This window comes from Musca domestica, unplaced genomic scaffold, assembly GCF_030504385.1.
Source record: "Musca domestica strain aabys unplaced genomic scaffold, Musca_domestica.polishedcontigs.V.1.1 2, whole genome shotgun sequence".
In the NCBI taxonomy this organism is placed as follows: domain Eukaryota; kingdom Metazoa; phylum Arthropoda; class Insecta; order Diptera; family Muscidae; genus Musca; species Musca domestica.
Window position 1 is genome coordinate 26,214,012 of NW_026712249.1, and position 13,706 is coordinate 26,227,717.

The window sequence follows — 13,706 nt, forward strand, 5'->3', positions numbered from 1 at the left end:
CGCAATTATGGCCCGATCCTAACGAAATTTTGCACGAAGGTGGGGTTGGGGTCAGAATAGAAGCCTATTTCTTTTGGAGATGATCGCCAAATGTTTAGGGGTTGAAATGGACCAAATACTGAAAAATTGTCGGATTTTGCAGTAGCTATTCAGGTCGCAATTATAGACCAATCGACGCGGAATTTCGTGTTGAAAAAATTCAAAATTTTTCATTAAACCGCGAATATTTTAAATCGCGGCGAAATTACTTATGATCTTTACGTTGATATTAACATCCAACAAATCGGATATATAGCCAAATATGTGCGATATATATGTCTATCAAAGAAGATATGCTTGAAAGATCTCTTATATGTCGAGAACGGCTGAACTGATTTCGACAGTTCTCATTAATTCAGAATGACCTCTTGACAGGAAAGAAAAAAACGGCTAAAAATCGCATAAAAATATCTCTCTAAAGATGAAAATATTGATTTCGTAACATTTTCTCATATTTTTTTCAATTTTGTCATATTTTTGGCATATTTTCATTTTGAATTAAATATTTGGTAATATTTCTACAGCTAACAAAACTAAGTAGTTAGGATATCAGGATATCATATACAGATCGCATTTATGGCCCGATCCTTACGAAATTTTGCATGGGGATAAGATGAGGGTCAGAATAAAAGCACACTCTTTTTGGGGATGATCGCCATATATTTAAGGGTTGAAATGGACCAAAAAACTTTAAATTTGTCAGCAGGTCGTAATCATCGCCCGATCCTCACGCACATTTGAATGAGGGTTACGGGACATTGCAACAGCCAAGCAGTTTTGGATGGCCATCCAAAAATATTCAATGTGTGAAATAGTTTGGCAACTTTTGTAGACAAAATACGAAAATGTCGATTTCAGTGACTTTTTGGAGAATTTACAAATACAGGAAAGACCCACTTCTGACTATTTCGTTAACTCTGATTTCAAATGTCTATATCTCATATAGATGCGTTTCAGTCAAAAACTTCTGAGAGATTATAGGTCTTTGGGAAAGATTGGTTCCAGATCTAGGAAGACCATTTAAGTGCAACATCTACCAATAAATTGGAAATGAGCAAATTAGTTTAAGTTGCTATTATTCGAAAATTAGAGAACGAATCCTGATGGTTTTCTTTTATTATTTGTCACAATATCTTGTGGAATTCTTTCGAGTATCTCGCCTATATAATCTGTATCGTTTATTATAGTGTTGTAGGGTATTCAACGGTCGGCCCCGCTCGACTGTAGCCTTTGCTTACTTGTTAATTTTTATAAAACATATACGAATTTTAGAAAATACCCTTTCTATATCGTTTTTACCAGTATCATCTTCCGTGGAAACCATCCTGACAACTAGTGTACCTTGTTGTTATTGTTCGTGTTATTACTACCTTAAAAGCCATCAATTTCAAATTGTATTTTGCATTTGACACAATTCAATCAGACTCCCAAGCCAAAACGAAATAAGGTCTAAATGTTTTCCTGGTAACGAGAGAGTGATGATGGTGGTCCTCAATTGGCGACATTTATTTGTGACATTTTATGTTGTTCTTGCTGTCCTCGGCGTCGTCGTTGTTGTTGTTGTTATTCAGATAAACTGAAATAGATTAAAAGATCATCGATCAGAATGAGTGTTCGTGCGTTTGTGTGGAAGATGGTTTGACTTTGGCACAGGTACTTGCTGCGACCACCAACCAACCATTCATTCATTTGGCCTAAACCCCTTCTTATGATGGCTGATCGTTTTCCATTTTCTTCCTGTGTTTCGTTATGGTTCGAACCTTCGTATTCAGGGAATACAATTTACATGGCCTTAGTTTTGTCTTACAAGGTTGACCTTATCTAAAACGTTGATTTCTTCAGGATTTCAATTTTTTCTTTCAGCCGATGTACCCACATCTTTTAACCGCAAAATCAATAAATATGAAACGAATGAGAAACAAAAATGATACATTACTTTTTTTAGGACTCCCATAGTCTACAATGGTGGGGGTTACCAAGCGATTTGTATAAATTTGTTTAATATTCCCTTACAACCAAAACCCATACCTGTGGGTGTATGTGTGCCCGTGTGTAAAGAGAGACAGGACACTTGTGTTTTGTATGACTACAGGTGAAATTATGATGACTTCGTTCATTGTCTCCGTCTCATATTCTGTAGATCTTTGTTTTTCAAGTTTCCTTTCATAATCTCTCATCGAAGATCTCTCTCAAGGATTCATGGTTTTGTTGTTCACGATTTGTTTCACATTTAAGCGACACATTTCGGATTTGGTTTCGGTTGTTTTCGTTTTGCTGTGGATTTAATCAAATGATCTTTGAATTTGTCTGGTTTCCGTTCGGCGTTGTGTTACCTTTTTTCCCATATAAAGCGATCAATCAAAAATGCTAATGCTTTCCTTTTTTTTTTATTTATTATTGTTGTTTCTTTTGGTAAACAAAACAATTGACGTTTTTCGTTGATGTTGCTGTTGTTGTGTCTTTCTTAAAGAAGATGAAGGAGGATGTTAATTTGATATACAGTTTGTTAGAATTTGAATTTAAATATACGCCTCGTAAATTATCAATATTTTGAGACGATAGATTTATTTTTATTAAAAATAAATGTTAATGTGATGGCAAAGACAAAAGGTATAGAGGATATACGGATTTAGAAACGCTTGAAAATAATAAATGATGAAAGCTGTGGATATGAATGGCATATTTTTGGGAGAAACCTTTAACATATGAAATTGAAAAAGATGCATGGTTATTTTTCAAATGATCCATCGAGTTTATCTAAATCCACGCTAATATTTCAATAGAATCTTCAATATTTTTATGTCTGTATTTTAAGAAAGGTTTCAGAAATAAAACAATGTGTATATACAAAGGAAGGGGATGTTAGCTAGAATGCTTATATCTCAAGAATGGCTGGATAGATTTTGATAAATTTTGGCAATTCAGAATGCCCTCTTGGCATAAAAGAAAAAATCTAAATAAATGTATATTTTGTAATATTTTTTTCACCATACAACACAGGTTGGGGTTATTATATAAAGTCTGGAATTGTCGTCCGATCCACACGAAATTTTTCGCAAGGGTAGGGTTAGACTCAAAAGGCTAGGCCTATTGTTTTCAAATATGTTCGCAATATATAGGAGTTGAAATGGACCAAAAACAGAAAAAAATTCCTGGTCACACAATTCGCAATCGACACGCCTGAGAAGAGGTTAAGGACAGGGAAGAATTCAAGCATTTTGGATGACCATTGGATTATATTTAGCTATAAAATGGACCACAACAACTCACAGCACGACGGAGAGCGTAAATATTGGGCAAATGTTCCTGTTCAAAATGCTAAGGGTTATATCTGGGCCGTGCTCCGTCACATAATTTAAAAAGCGAAATCTTCCAAAATGGATTTGGACATAAAGGAGCTTCTGTGTTGTAGGGTATCACATGGTCGGCCCCGCACGACTATAGCCTTTGCTTACTTGTTTTAATTCCAATTATCTCTTTAAAGCAGTTATAATTTGGATTCCAGCTTCATACGTACACCCTAAACCAAACAGTACACATTTTCAAAACCACCTTCATATATCAAACACACTTCCACATCTTTCCTGCACTTCATCAGTTCCTAGTTTTTACACCCTACACCACATAGCGGTAAGGGTATTATGTCTTTGTGCATTTGTTTGTGACATGTACAAGGAAGCGAGATAGACACATATTAACTTTTCAGGATCTTCATTATCCGATTGATATGAAATTTTGCAAACAATTTTTGTTTGGCCCAAGGACGAACCCAATAAGGGGTTTAAATTTAGTTATAGCTCCCATATAAATCTTCAACAGATTTCTGGTTTATTGGACACCAAATTGCCATTATCAGTCCGAATGACCTGCATTTTTGCACATCCCTCTGAATTCAGTCTAGAGGCAAGTACACCAAATTTGGAGAAAATCGGTTCAGATATAGCTATAGCTACCATTTATATGTTTCATCCAATTTGGTGATAAAGTCCCACACAGGCGTTATATGCACTCAACATGGACCTCAAAAATACATCTGTCAAATTTTATCGAGATGGTATCAGATTAGGATATAGCTTCAATATACATCTTTATCCGATATCAATTTTTTTTGTGCACCAAATTGTTAATATCAACCCAAATGGACTCAATTTTGCCAATTACGACTGAATTCATCCTAAAAACAACTACTTTGAATTCTGTGAAAATCAGTTTCGATATAGCTCCCATATATATGATTTATCCGATTTCGTGTTAAAGTCCCTCAAATGCATAATATGCACTCCACAACAATAATCTTTGGTACCAGATATCAAATACAGCTCAGAAATAATTGTTTAAAATTTTGTCAAGATAAGTTCAGATTTGGATTTAGCACCCATATATATCTAAATCAGATTTTAGGTTTTTTGTACACCAAATGGCCAATATCAGGCTTAATGGACTGAATTTTGGCACTTCAGATGAAATTTAGCCTAAAAGCATGTGCTTCAAATTTTGATGAAAATCGGTTCATATATAGCTATAGCTCCCATATGCACTGCACTACAATGATATTTGAAACCAGTAAGGAAAGCTCAAAAGTCGGGCGGGGCCGACTATATGATACCCTACACCACTATGCATATTTAGTAGAGCTCTCGTAAAAAGGTTTATACAGGGCATTTCAGAGCTCTATGAGATATTTGGTACAAAATCAAAATCTATCTAATTCTATCGTGCATTTTACGAACTATAGCTATCTCTGAGCCGGGTTTCTCCAAATTTTACGTATTAGCTTCTAGACTGAATTCGGTCTTATGTACGAAAATTCAGGTGATTTGGGCTGATATTGACCATTTAGTGCACATTTAACCCTAAATCGGATGAAGATATATATGGGAGCTATATCCAAATCTGAACCGATTTTGATAAAATTTAAAACAGCTATTCCTGTGCTCCAAAAAACCTGGTACCAAATATCACGGTTGTGGAGTGAATATTTCGAATGTATGGGACTAAAACACTAAATCGGATGAAACATATATATGGTTGCTATATCTATATCTGAACCGATTTTCACTAAAATTGATATACTTGCTTCTAGGCTGAATTTGGTCCGATGTACTAAAATTCAGTCCATTTGGACTTATATCGGCCATTTGGTGCACAATTAACCCGAAATCGGATGAAGATATATATGGGAGCTATATCCAAATCTGAACCGATTTCGATAAAATTACAAACAGCTATTTCTGGGTTGTATCTTATATCAGGTACCAAATATCATTCTTGTGGAGTGCATATTACGAATGTGAGAGGCTTAAACACCAAATCGGATAAAACATATATATGGGAGCTATAGCTGTTTCTGAACCGATTTTCTCCAAATTTGTGGTATTTGCTTTAAGGCTAATCTCGGTCACATGTGCCAAAATTCGGGCCATTTGGGCTGATATTGGCCATTTGGTGGTCAATTAACCCAAAATCGGATGAAGATATATATGGGAGCTATATCCAAATCTGAACCGATTTCGATAAAATTTAAAACAGCTATTTCTGTGCTCCATCTAATACCTGGTACCAAATATCACGGTTGTGGAGAGCATAGTAGGACTGTGAGGGACTTAAAGATCAAATCGGATGAAAGATATATATGGGAGCTATAGCTATATCTGAACCGATTTTCTCCAAATTTGATATACTTGCTTCTAGGCCGAACTCGGTTGGGTGTGCCAAAATTCAGGCAATTTGGACTGATAGTGGACATTTGGTGCTCATTTAACCCGAAATCGGATGAAGATATATATGGGAGCTATATCTAAATTTGATCCGATTCTCACCAATTTCAATAGGGTTCGTCCTTGGGCCAAAAAAATATTGTTTGGAAAATTTCATCTCAATCGGATAATAAATGCGACCTGCATTTTGTTCACAAGAATACATGGACAGACGGACGGACGGACGGACGGACGGACGGACGGACGGACGGACGGACGGACGGACGGACGGACGGACAGACGGACGGACATGCATAAATCGACTCAGAAAGTGATTCTATGAAGGTTCTCAAAAGTAACTATGGGTCTATCTCGTCTCCTTCTCCATGTTACAAACAAATGCACAAAGACATAATACCCTTACCACTATGTGGTGTAGGGTATAAAAATACCTCTGCATCTGCATACATCTTCATCCAATTATACGATTTTTGCTCATCATATATGTAATTTCCGCCCAAATTTAATAGATTTTTTCATATACAATCGAATTTTACCATTTGGTGAAACTCGGTCTGGTATATCCATTGCTCCAATAAATATCATAATCCTCATCGAAGTCATATTATGCACTTACATCAATGTTATTTGGTTCATTGTTGGTATGATCTACTTCAGATATATTCACAATGCAAACTTTTTTGTTACGGGATCTCTACTAAATATGTATAGAGGTATAGGGTATCATATAGTCGGCCCCGCCCGACTTATGACCTTTCCTTACTGGTTGTCACTACTCTTCTTTATGTATAGATACATTTAAGGCCCCTTTGAGAATTTCTATAGACAAAATACCATTTTCAGGTCTTCTAAAATACCTTAACGACTTTCTTATATTCTCTTGTAGATATTCAAATTATGATCGATCTTAAAGGAGTTGGTTTACTTGGTCCTTTCTTCCACGATCAATCTCATTAATTTTGTTAAAAACAATAATTTTCAGGAGTATATGGGTCCTATCAAGTGAGGTGTTATCTGAGCTTATATCGGACGTCAATAGTTGAAAATGCCCTGAAGAGGAACCAATGTCAATTCTGGACGACCAGTTAAATAGCAACCAACTTACGTCTACCAACTTACACATTGCCATATTTTTTCCTCAACATATAATTATACCCTACACCACATAGTGGTAAGGGTATTATGTCTTTGTGCATTTGTTTGTAACATGGAGAAGGAGACGAGATAGACCCATAGTTACTTTTGAGAACCTTCATAGAATCACTTTCTGAGTCGATTTATGCATGTCCGTCCGTCTGTCCGTCCGTCCGTCCGTCCGTCCGTCCGTCCGTCCGTCCGTCCGTCCGTCCGTCCGTCCGTCCGTCTGTCCATGTATTCTTGTGAACAAAATGCAGGTCGCATTTATTATCCGATTGAGATGAAATTTTCCAAACAATATTTTTTTGGCCCAAGGACGAACCCTATTGAAATTGGTGAGAATCGGATCAAATTTAGATATAGCTCCCATATATATCTTCATCCGATTTCGGGTTAAATGAGCACCAAATGTCCACTATCAGTCCAAATTGCCTGAATTTTGGCACACCCAACCGAGTTCGGCCTAGAAGCAAGTATATCAAATTTGGAGAAAATCGGTTCAGATATAGCTATAGCTCCCATATATATCTTTCATCCGATTTGATCTTTAAGTCCCTCACAGTCCTACTATGCTCTCCACAACCGTGATATTTGGTACCAGGTATTAGATGGAGCACAGAAATAGCTGTTTTAAATTTTATCGAAATCGGTTCAGATTTGGATATAGCTCCCATATATATCTTCATCCGATTTTGGGTTAATTGACCACCAAATGGCCAATATCAGCCCAAATGGCCCGAATTTTGGCACATGTGACCGAGATTAGCCTTAAAGCAAATACCACAAATTTGGAGAAAATCGGTTCAGAAACAGCTATAGCTCCCATATATATGTTTTATCCGATTTGGTGTTTAAGCCTCTCACATTCGTAATATGCACTCCACAAGAATGATATTTGGTACCTGATATAAGATACAACCCAGAAATAGCTGTTTGTAATTTTATCGAAATCGGTTCAGATTTGGATATAGCTCCCATATATATCTTCATCCGATTTCGGGTTAATTGTGCACCAAATGGCCGATATAAGTCCAAATGGACTGAATTTTAGTACATCGGACCAAATTCAGCCTAGAAGCAAGTATATCAATTTTAGTGAAAATCGGTTCAGATATAGATATAGCAACCATATATGTTTCATCCGATTTAGTGTTTTAGTCCCATACATTCGAAATATTCACTCCACAACCGTGATATTTGGTACCAGGTTTTTTGGAGCACAGGAATAGCTGTTTTAAATTTTATCAAAATCGGTTCAGATTTGGATATAGCTCCCATATATATCTTCATCCGATTTAGGGTTAAATGTGCACTAAATGGTCAATATCAGCCCAAATCACCTGAATTTTCGTACATAAGACCGAATTCAGTCTAGAAGCTAATACGTAAAATTTGGAGAAACCCGGCTCAGAGATAGCTATAGTTCGTAAAATGCACGATAGAATTAGATAGATTTTGATTTTGTACCAAATATCTCATAGAGCTCTGAAATGCCCTGTATAAACCTTTTTACGAGAGCTCTACTAAATATGCATAGTGGTGTAGGGTATCATATAGTCGGCCCCGCCCGACTTTTGAGCTTTCCTTACTGGTTTTTTTTTTGTTTTCATTTCAATTTTTTAATTAATTTTCGCTTAAGGCTCTTGATTGCAAAAAATGACTTTAGCGATTACAATTACAAACCTATTAATAAAAAATTGGATAATCTACAAAAAATCCACAGAAAATCTCATATGAGAGAGACAGGAAAAAAAAACAGATATGTTTAACAAGTAGTTTCTCCTCTTTAGTTGTAATACAAAATAAGTAATTTCATATAATAATCTTTTTCGCAACTAAACAGTCGCCGCATGCGTGGAGGCCTCAGCATAAATAGCTTGGCAGAACACTCCGTCGTAAACAATTTCAGTTTCTTCAAGTAAAAGTTATGATCAATCGACAATTGAGGTTGGACGCTGCCGAATTACATGTCCGTTGCTTCTGTGCATAGGGAGATGTAATCTTTAAATGGCTTACAATGCTGTGAAGAAACAAGACCAACAACAACTATGAAAACAATCATAAATAATCCTTCGCCATTACAAAAACAAAGTAAAGCTTCAGCCTATGATTGGTAGTGTTCCACTTTTCCTTTCGTTGTTATTATTATTATTGTTTTTCGTTGAAGATCCTTGTTTTTGATGTCGCTACTAAACAGGATTATTCAGGGCTTTTTGTTTTTGTAATGAGATGTCGAGAAAAATCCCATTGTTTTGCGAAACAATAATGAAAAGCTTAACCTCATTGTTATGAATTTTAATCATTGGATCAGAAACATTAAGTTTTATAGCGTTTACTGTAAATGCTTCTGTCTTAAACGGATTGGGATTTTAAGTTTTTTTTTTTTTTGATTATTAAACTGGACTATGGATTAAAGAATTAACCGAGGATGAATTCAATTAAGTTGTTGTTATCCCACACACATATTTTACAAAAGTGTTGCAGTTAATAACATATTTATGGTTGATCGAAGGCATTCAATGCAACTAGGAGGCATTGTTTTAACAAGCAGTAATCATGGTCGACCATATTGGTACTTTACAAGAAGGTGCTGAAATTTAATTCAAAGATTTTATTCATATATGCATAATATTCATTTTATGAACGCTCAGCACCCAAAGATAATTGTTATAAATATATAAAAATAGAACTTTCAAAGCTTAAAGGAAAACTAAAAGTTAAAAAAAATCATTATTCAAATCATTAAAAAATCCTTCAAAAATCCTCGTCTATAGAATTCTTAAAAACCCTAGCTTGGGGGATTCTTAAACAAGACTGTATAGAATTTTATTTAAAATCCACGCAGAGAATTCTTGAAAAAACATTGACTGTTTTATTAAAAAATCCACGTCTATATCCATGAATTTGTGGTTTACCTAAGAACTCATGGGACTCTCAAGAACTCGGACTTTATGCATATTTAAATATCTTTAGTTATAATTTCTAAAAGCCTATGATCATGTCCTTGAAAAAATTAAAAATTCATAATATTTTTCCGAAAGTCTTTTAAAGTATATTTTTAAAAATTCTTTGATTATTTACAAGGTATCCATTCTAAAAATACCAGAAAGTTTTTGGAAACATTTTTGAAAAATTCATAGTTTTTTTGGCTAGGACGTCCTCGAATAAATCCATTTGTAAAGAATAATGCAATACATTCTTTAGAAAAAAATTCAACAAATGTATGATTCTCAGCATGAAGTTCTTGCACAAATCGAAGATTTTTATAGGGGAAACCTTTAATATGTACACTTTTTTTGTCACAAAGTCTTTAAAATAAGACCTTGAATAAAGCCATGATTTTACGAGAAAACAATATTTCGAATATTCACAATATTTCGAAAATTATACATGACTTTTACCCAGGAAATCCTATAATAAATCATCGATTTCGGTCAGAAAATATTCATTATTTGTTGCCATGAAATCATTTTCATAAAAACACGACTTTGTCTCCCAGGACGAACTCAAAAACTTTTATCTAGGGGTCCTTGAAATTTTTTTTTTTTTAAGTTTCTAGAAAATATCGAAAAAAAACCGGATTTTGGATTAGGATATTCTCGAAGCATTATAAAATTCGGGCAGATGATCCTTGAAAACATTTTATTGGAAAATTGCTATTTTTATTTGAGATGTCCTTAAAAAACCTACAATTTTGGTCCGGAATTTTCAAATTTTCAATTGCCTTTGAAAATCTTTTAATAATAGTTCTACAACTTTGCAAAATCCACGAAAAATATTTTTTTTTTTTGAAATTCTTACGTTTTTCGATCAGGGGGCCTTAAAGTTTCCATAGATTAAACTGGGCGTACGTACTCGTAAATTTAGTTGAAAACAAATCTTGATTTTTTGTCTCTTGTACATTCGATTTTTTTTTAATTCAAATTTCAAGACTATCGATTTTCAGCAGGAATGTAATTGAAAATTCACGATGTTGAATAGGAAATAAAAAAAATTTCAGACAATTTTACTATTTTCGTACAGGGATACCTTAATTTTTTTTCAATCCTTGTTTTCGGAACTGGAGTTTCATGGAAAAATACTTAATTCGTCTTTTAATTTCAAAATTTTTAGACCAAATTTCTTGAAAAATCCCGGTTTCCCATCTAGAAAATTCAGAAAGTCAACTGCTTTTGGTCTCAAAGCTATTTTTGGCCAAGTATTCTTTTTAAAAATCTTAAAAACTGACCAATGATTGACAAAAAATAATTCACCTCAAAATTCATTATTTCTTCAAAATTTATGGAGGAATGTCATCTTATTTCGGCAAAAATATGTCAATATTATGAATTTTACAAATCAGCGACGATTTTTTTTAATTTTGAGAGTAAAGGCAATACTGCATTGAAATGATATGTATAGAAGGTTTGGACAAAATTGTGTACTCCGTTTTTTTTTTTTGTTTTGTTTTGTTTTCGAACATGCCTAGGGTCTATTACCGCTATTTCGATATGAAACAATTTTTTTTTTTCATCATATATTTTATACTCTGTAATTTATTTATCAGACTGAGAGTACTATGATTCGGTTCACCCTACAATGTCTGATCAAGGATGTGCTATTTGCGAACAATGTATCCCCCAATTATTATAACACTTCAGCCGCCACGCCAAAATTGATTATTAAGATCAGGTATTATTGTAATTATGGATTAATGAAACCAGATACAGGTTTAACACAAACGTTTGGCAGAAAACGAAACAAAAATGATTTATTTTGTTTTTAGATTAAATTGATTTCTCTTTTGCGGTGCAGGCCGCAATTACATTATTATGCTATGGCAACATATTACTTGCAAGGTAAGTAGGTAATACAGAAATTAATTGAAATAATTTTCAGCGAAAATATTAATGAAAAATTCAATTTATTTCTCAAGTGTGAATTTACGCACAATTCTACCTTGACCTGGAAACAAAACAGTTTCTTTTTCTTTCAGTCGTCTATGTGTGTGGCAATGTAACAAAAGTCCATATTTTTATGGGGACAATTTTACTTCATGACAGACACCTGTGATTTAGTCTTGTTTTTTTATTTCAATCAATGAAGTCAATAACCATAGTGGATTTTTTTCGTTTTAGTAAAACAATCAACTTTTATGACCAGTGTTCAGTTCATTCATTCATTCACTTGAATACCACAATAGTTGTCACCAAAACCACAAAGTGAATTATGTGTCGCATTTTATTGCATTGTTTTCGATATTTTTTCTGAAGTGTTATTTTGAGAGTGCATTGACAACCTGCTAGTATTGTTTCAGTGATTCCGTTTTTCAATGAAATTGGGTTTTCAACGACAGAGCTACTTTTCGGTAGTATTGGATAAAAAAAAAAAAACAATTGATTTTTGGAATATTTTTTATGACCCCAAGAGATATTTTGGTGATCTTTTCCGTGAATCCAAAGACCTATAAACAGATTCCAGAAGATTTTGACTAATTTTTAAAAGGGATATTGTAAGTTTTATTGGGCCAAAAATTATATACCACCTCGAAATATGTTTATCGTGTATCGTAACGTAACTGTGAATGGGAGCGCTAGCGTGGGGCTATGTTAAATTTCTTATCTCGACAGACGATTCACAATGGAAGACAGGCCGAAATGGAGAAACAGCGAAGGAGTATGCCAAAATTGGACTAAGCGGATAGGTAGATTGATTATTATTATTATTATTATTATTATTATTATTATTATTATTATTATTATTATTATTATTATTATTATTATTATTATTATTATTATTATTACTATTATTACTATTATTATTATTATTATTATTATTATTATTATTATTATTATTATTATTATTATTATTATTTTATTATTATTATTATTATTATTATTATTATTATTATTATTATTATTATTATTATTATTATTATTATTATTATTATTATTATTATTATTATTATTATTATTATTATTATTATTATTATTATTATTATTATTATTATTATTATTATTATTATTATTATTATTATTATTATTATTATTATTATTATTATTATTATTATTATTATTATTATTATTATTATTATTATTATTATTATTATTATTATTATTATTATTATCATTATTATTGCTATTATTATTTTTATTTTTATTATTATTACTAGCTGGCCCGGTCCGCGTTGCCGGCCCCTACTTTTAGTTTTTAATGCATATTTTTTAAAGCATTATAGAACACTGATCTGAATGATTTCAAAATAGTCAAAGATAATTGGTCTTTTACACTCATTACCGTAATATAGGAATTAATTTATTTTTGTCATTAAAATTGTGCGTTGGAGAACCCATAAAGTCCATATTTTTCTTCATAGTATAATTCAATAACGATCCAAAAAAATAATATTCGTAATTTTTTCATGTTTCTGCCACAATTTGATATTTCGGAGTTTATGGCATGTAGACGTACATCCCACATCTACGTTCCCAACCAATATTCTCTTGAGAGTTAAAAATTCAATAGTATACCAAATTTTCTTTTCTGACCAAACCTTGGTTAGGAAAGTGGATTTGCGGGTACACTAATGTGGGAACTATACTCAAATAAATTCCTATGTGGACAATTATCTGTAAGACGATTCTCCACCCCAGAGTAGCCTAAATACATTTTTTTAGCCAAATCAATTGATGAATGTGATTAAGAACATATAATATAGCTTAAATTATATGATGGTTATGCCAAAACGTGATAATTTTTTGCGAGGATGGTTTCTTCTCAAATTACCAACTTTTGCTAAAATGCGTATGAGTAAAATATGGTTAAAATGTAAAC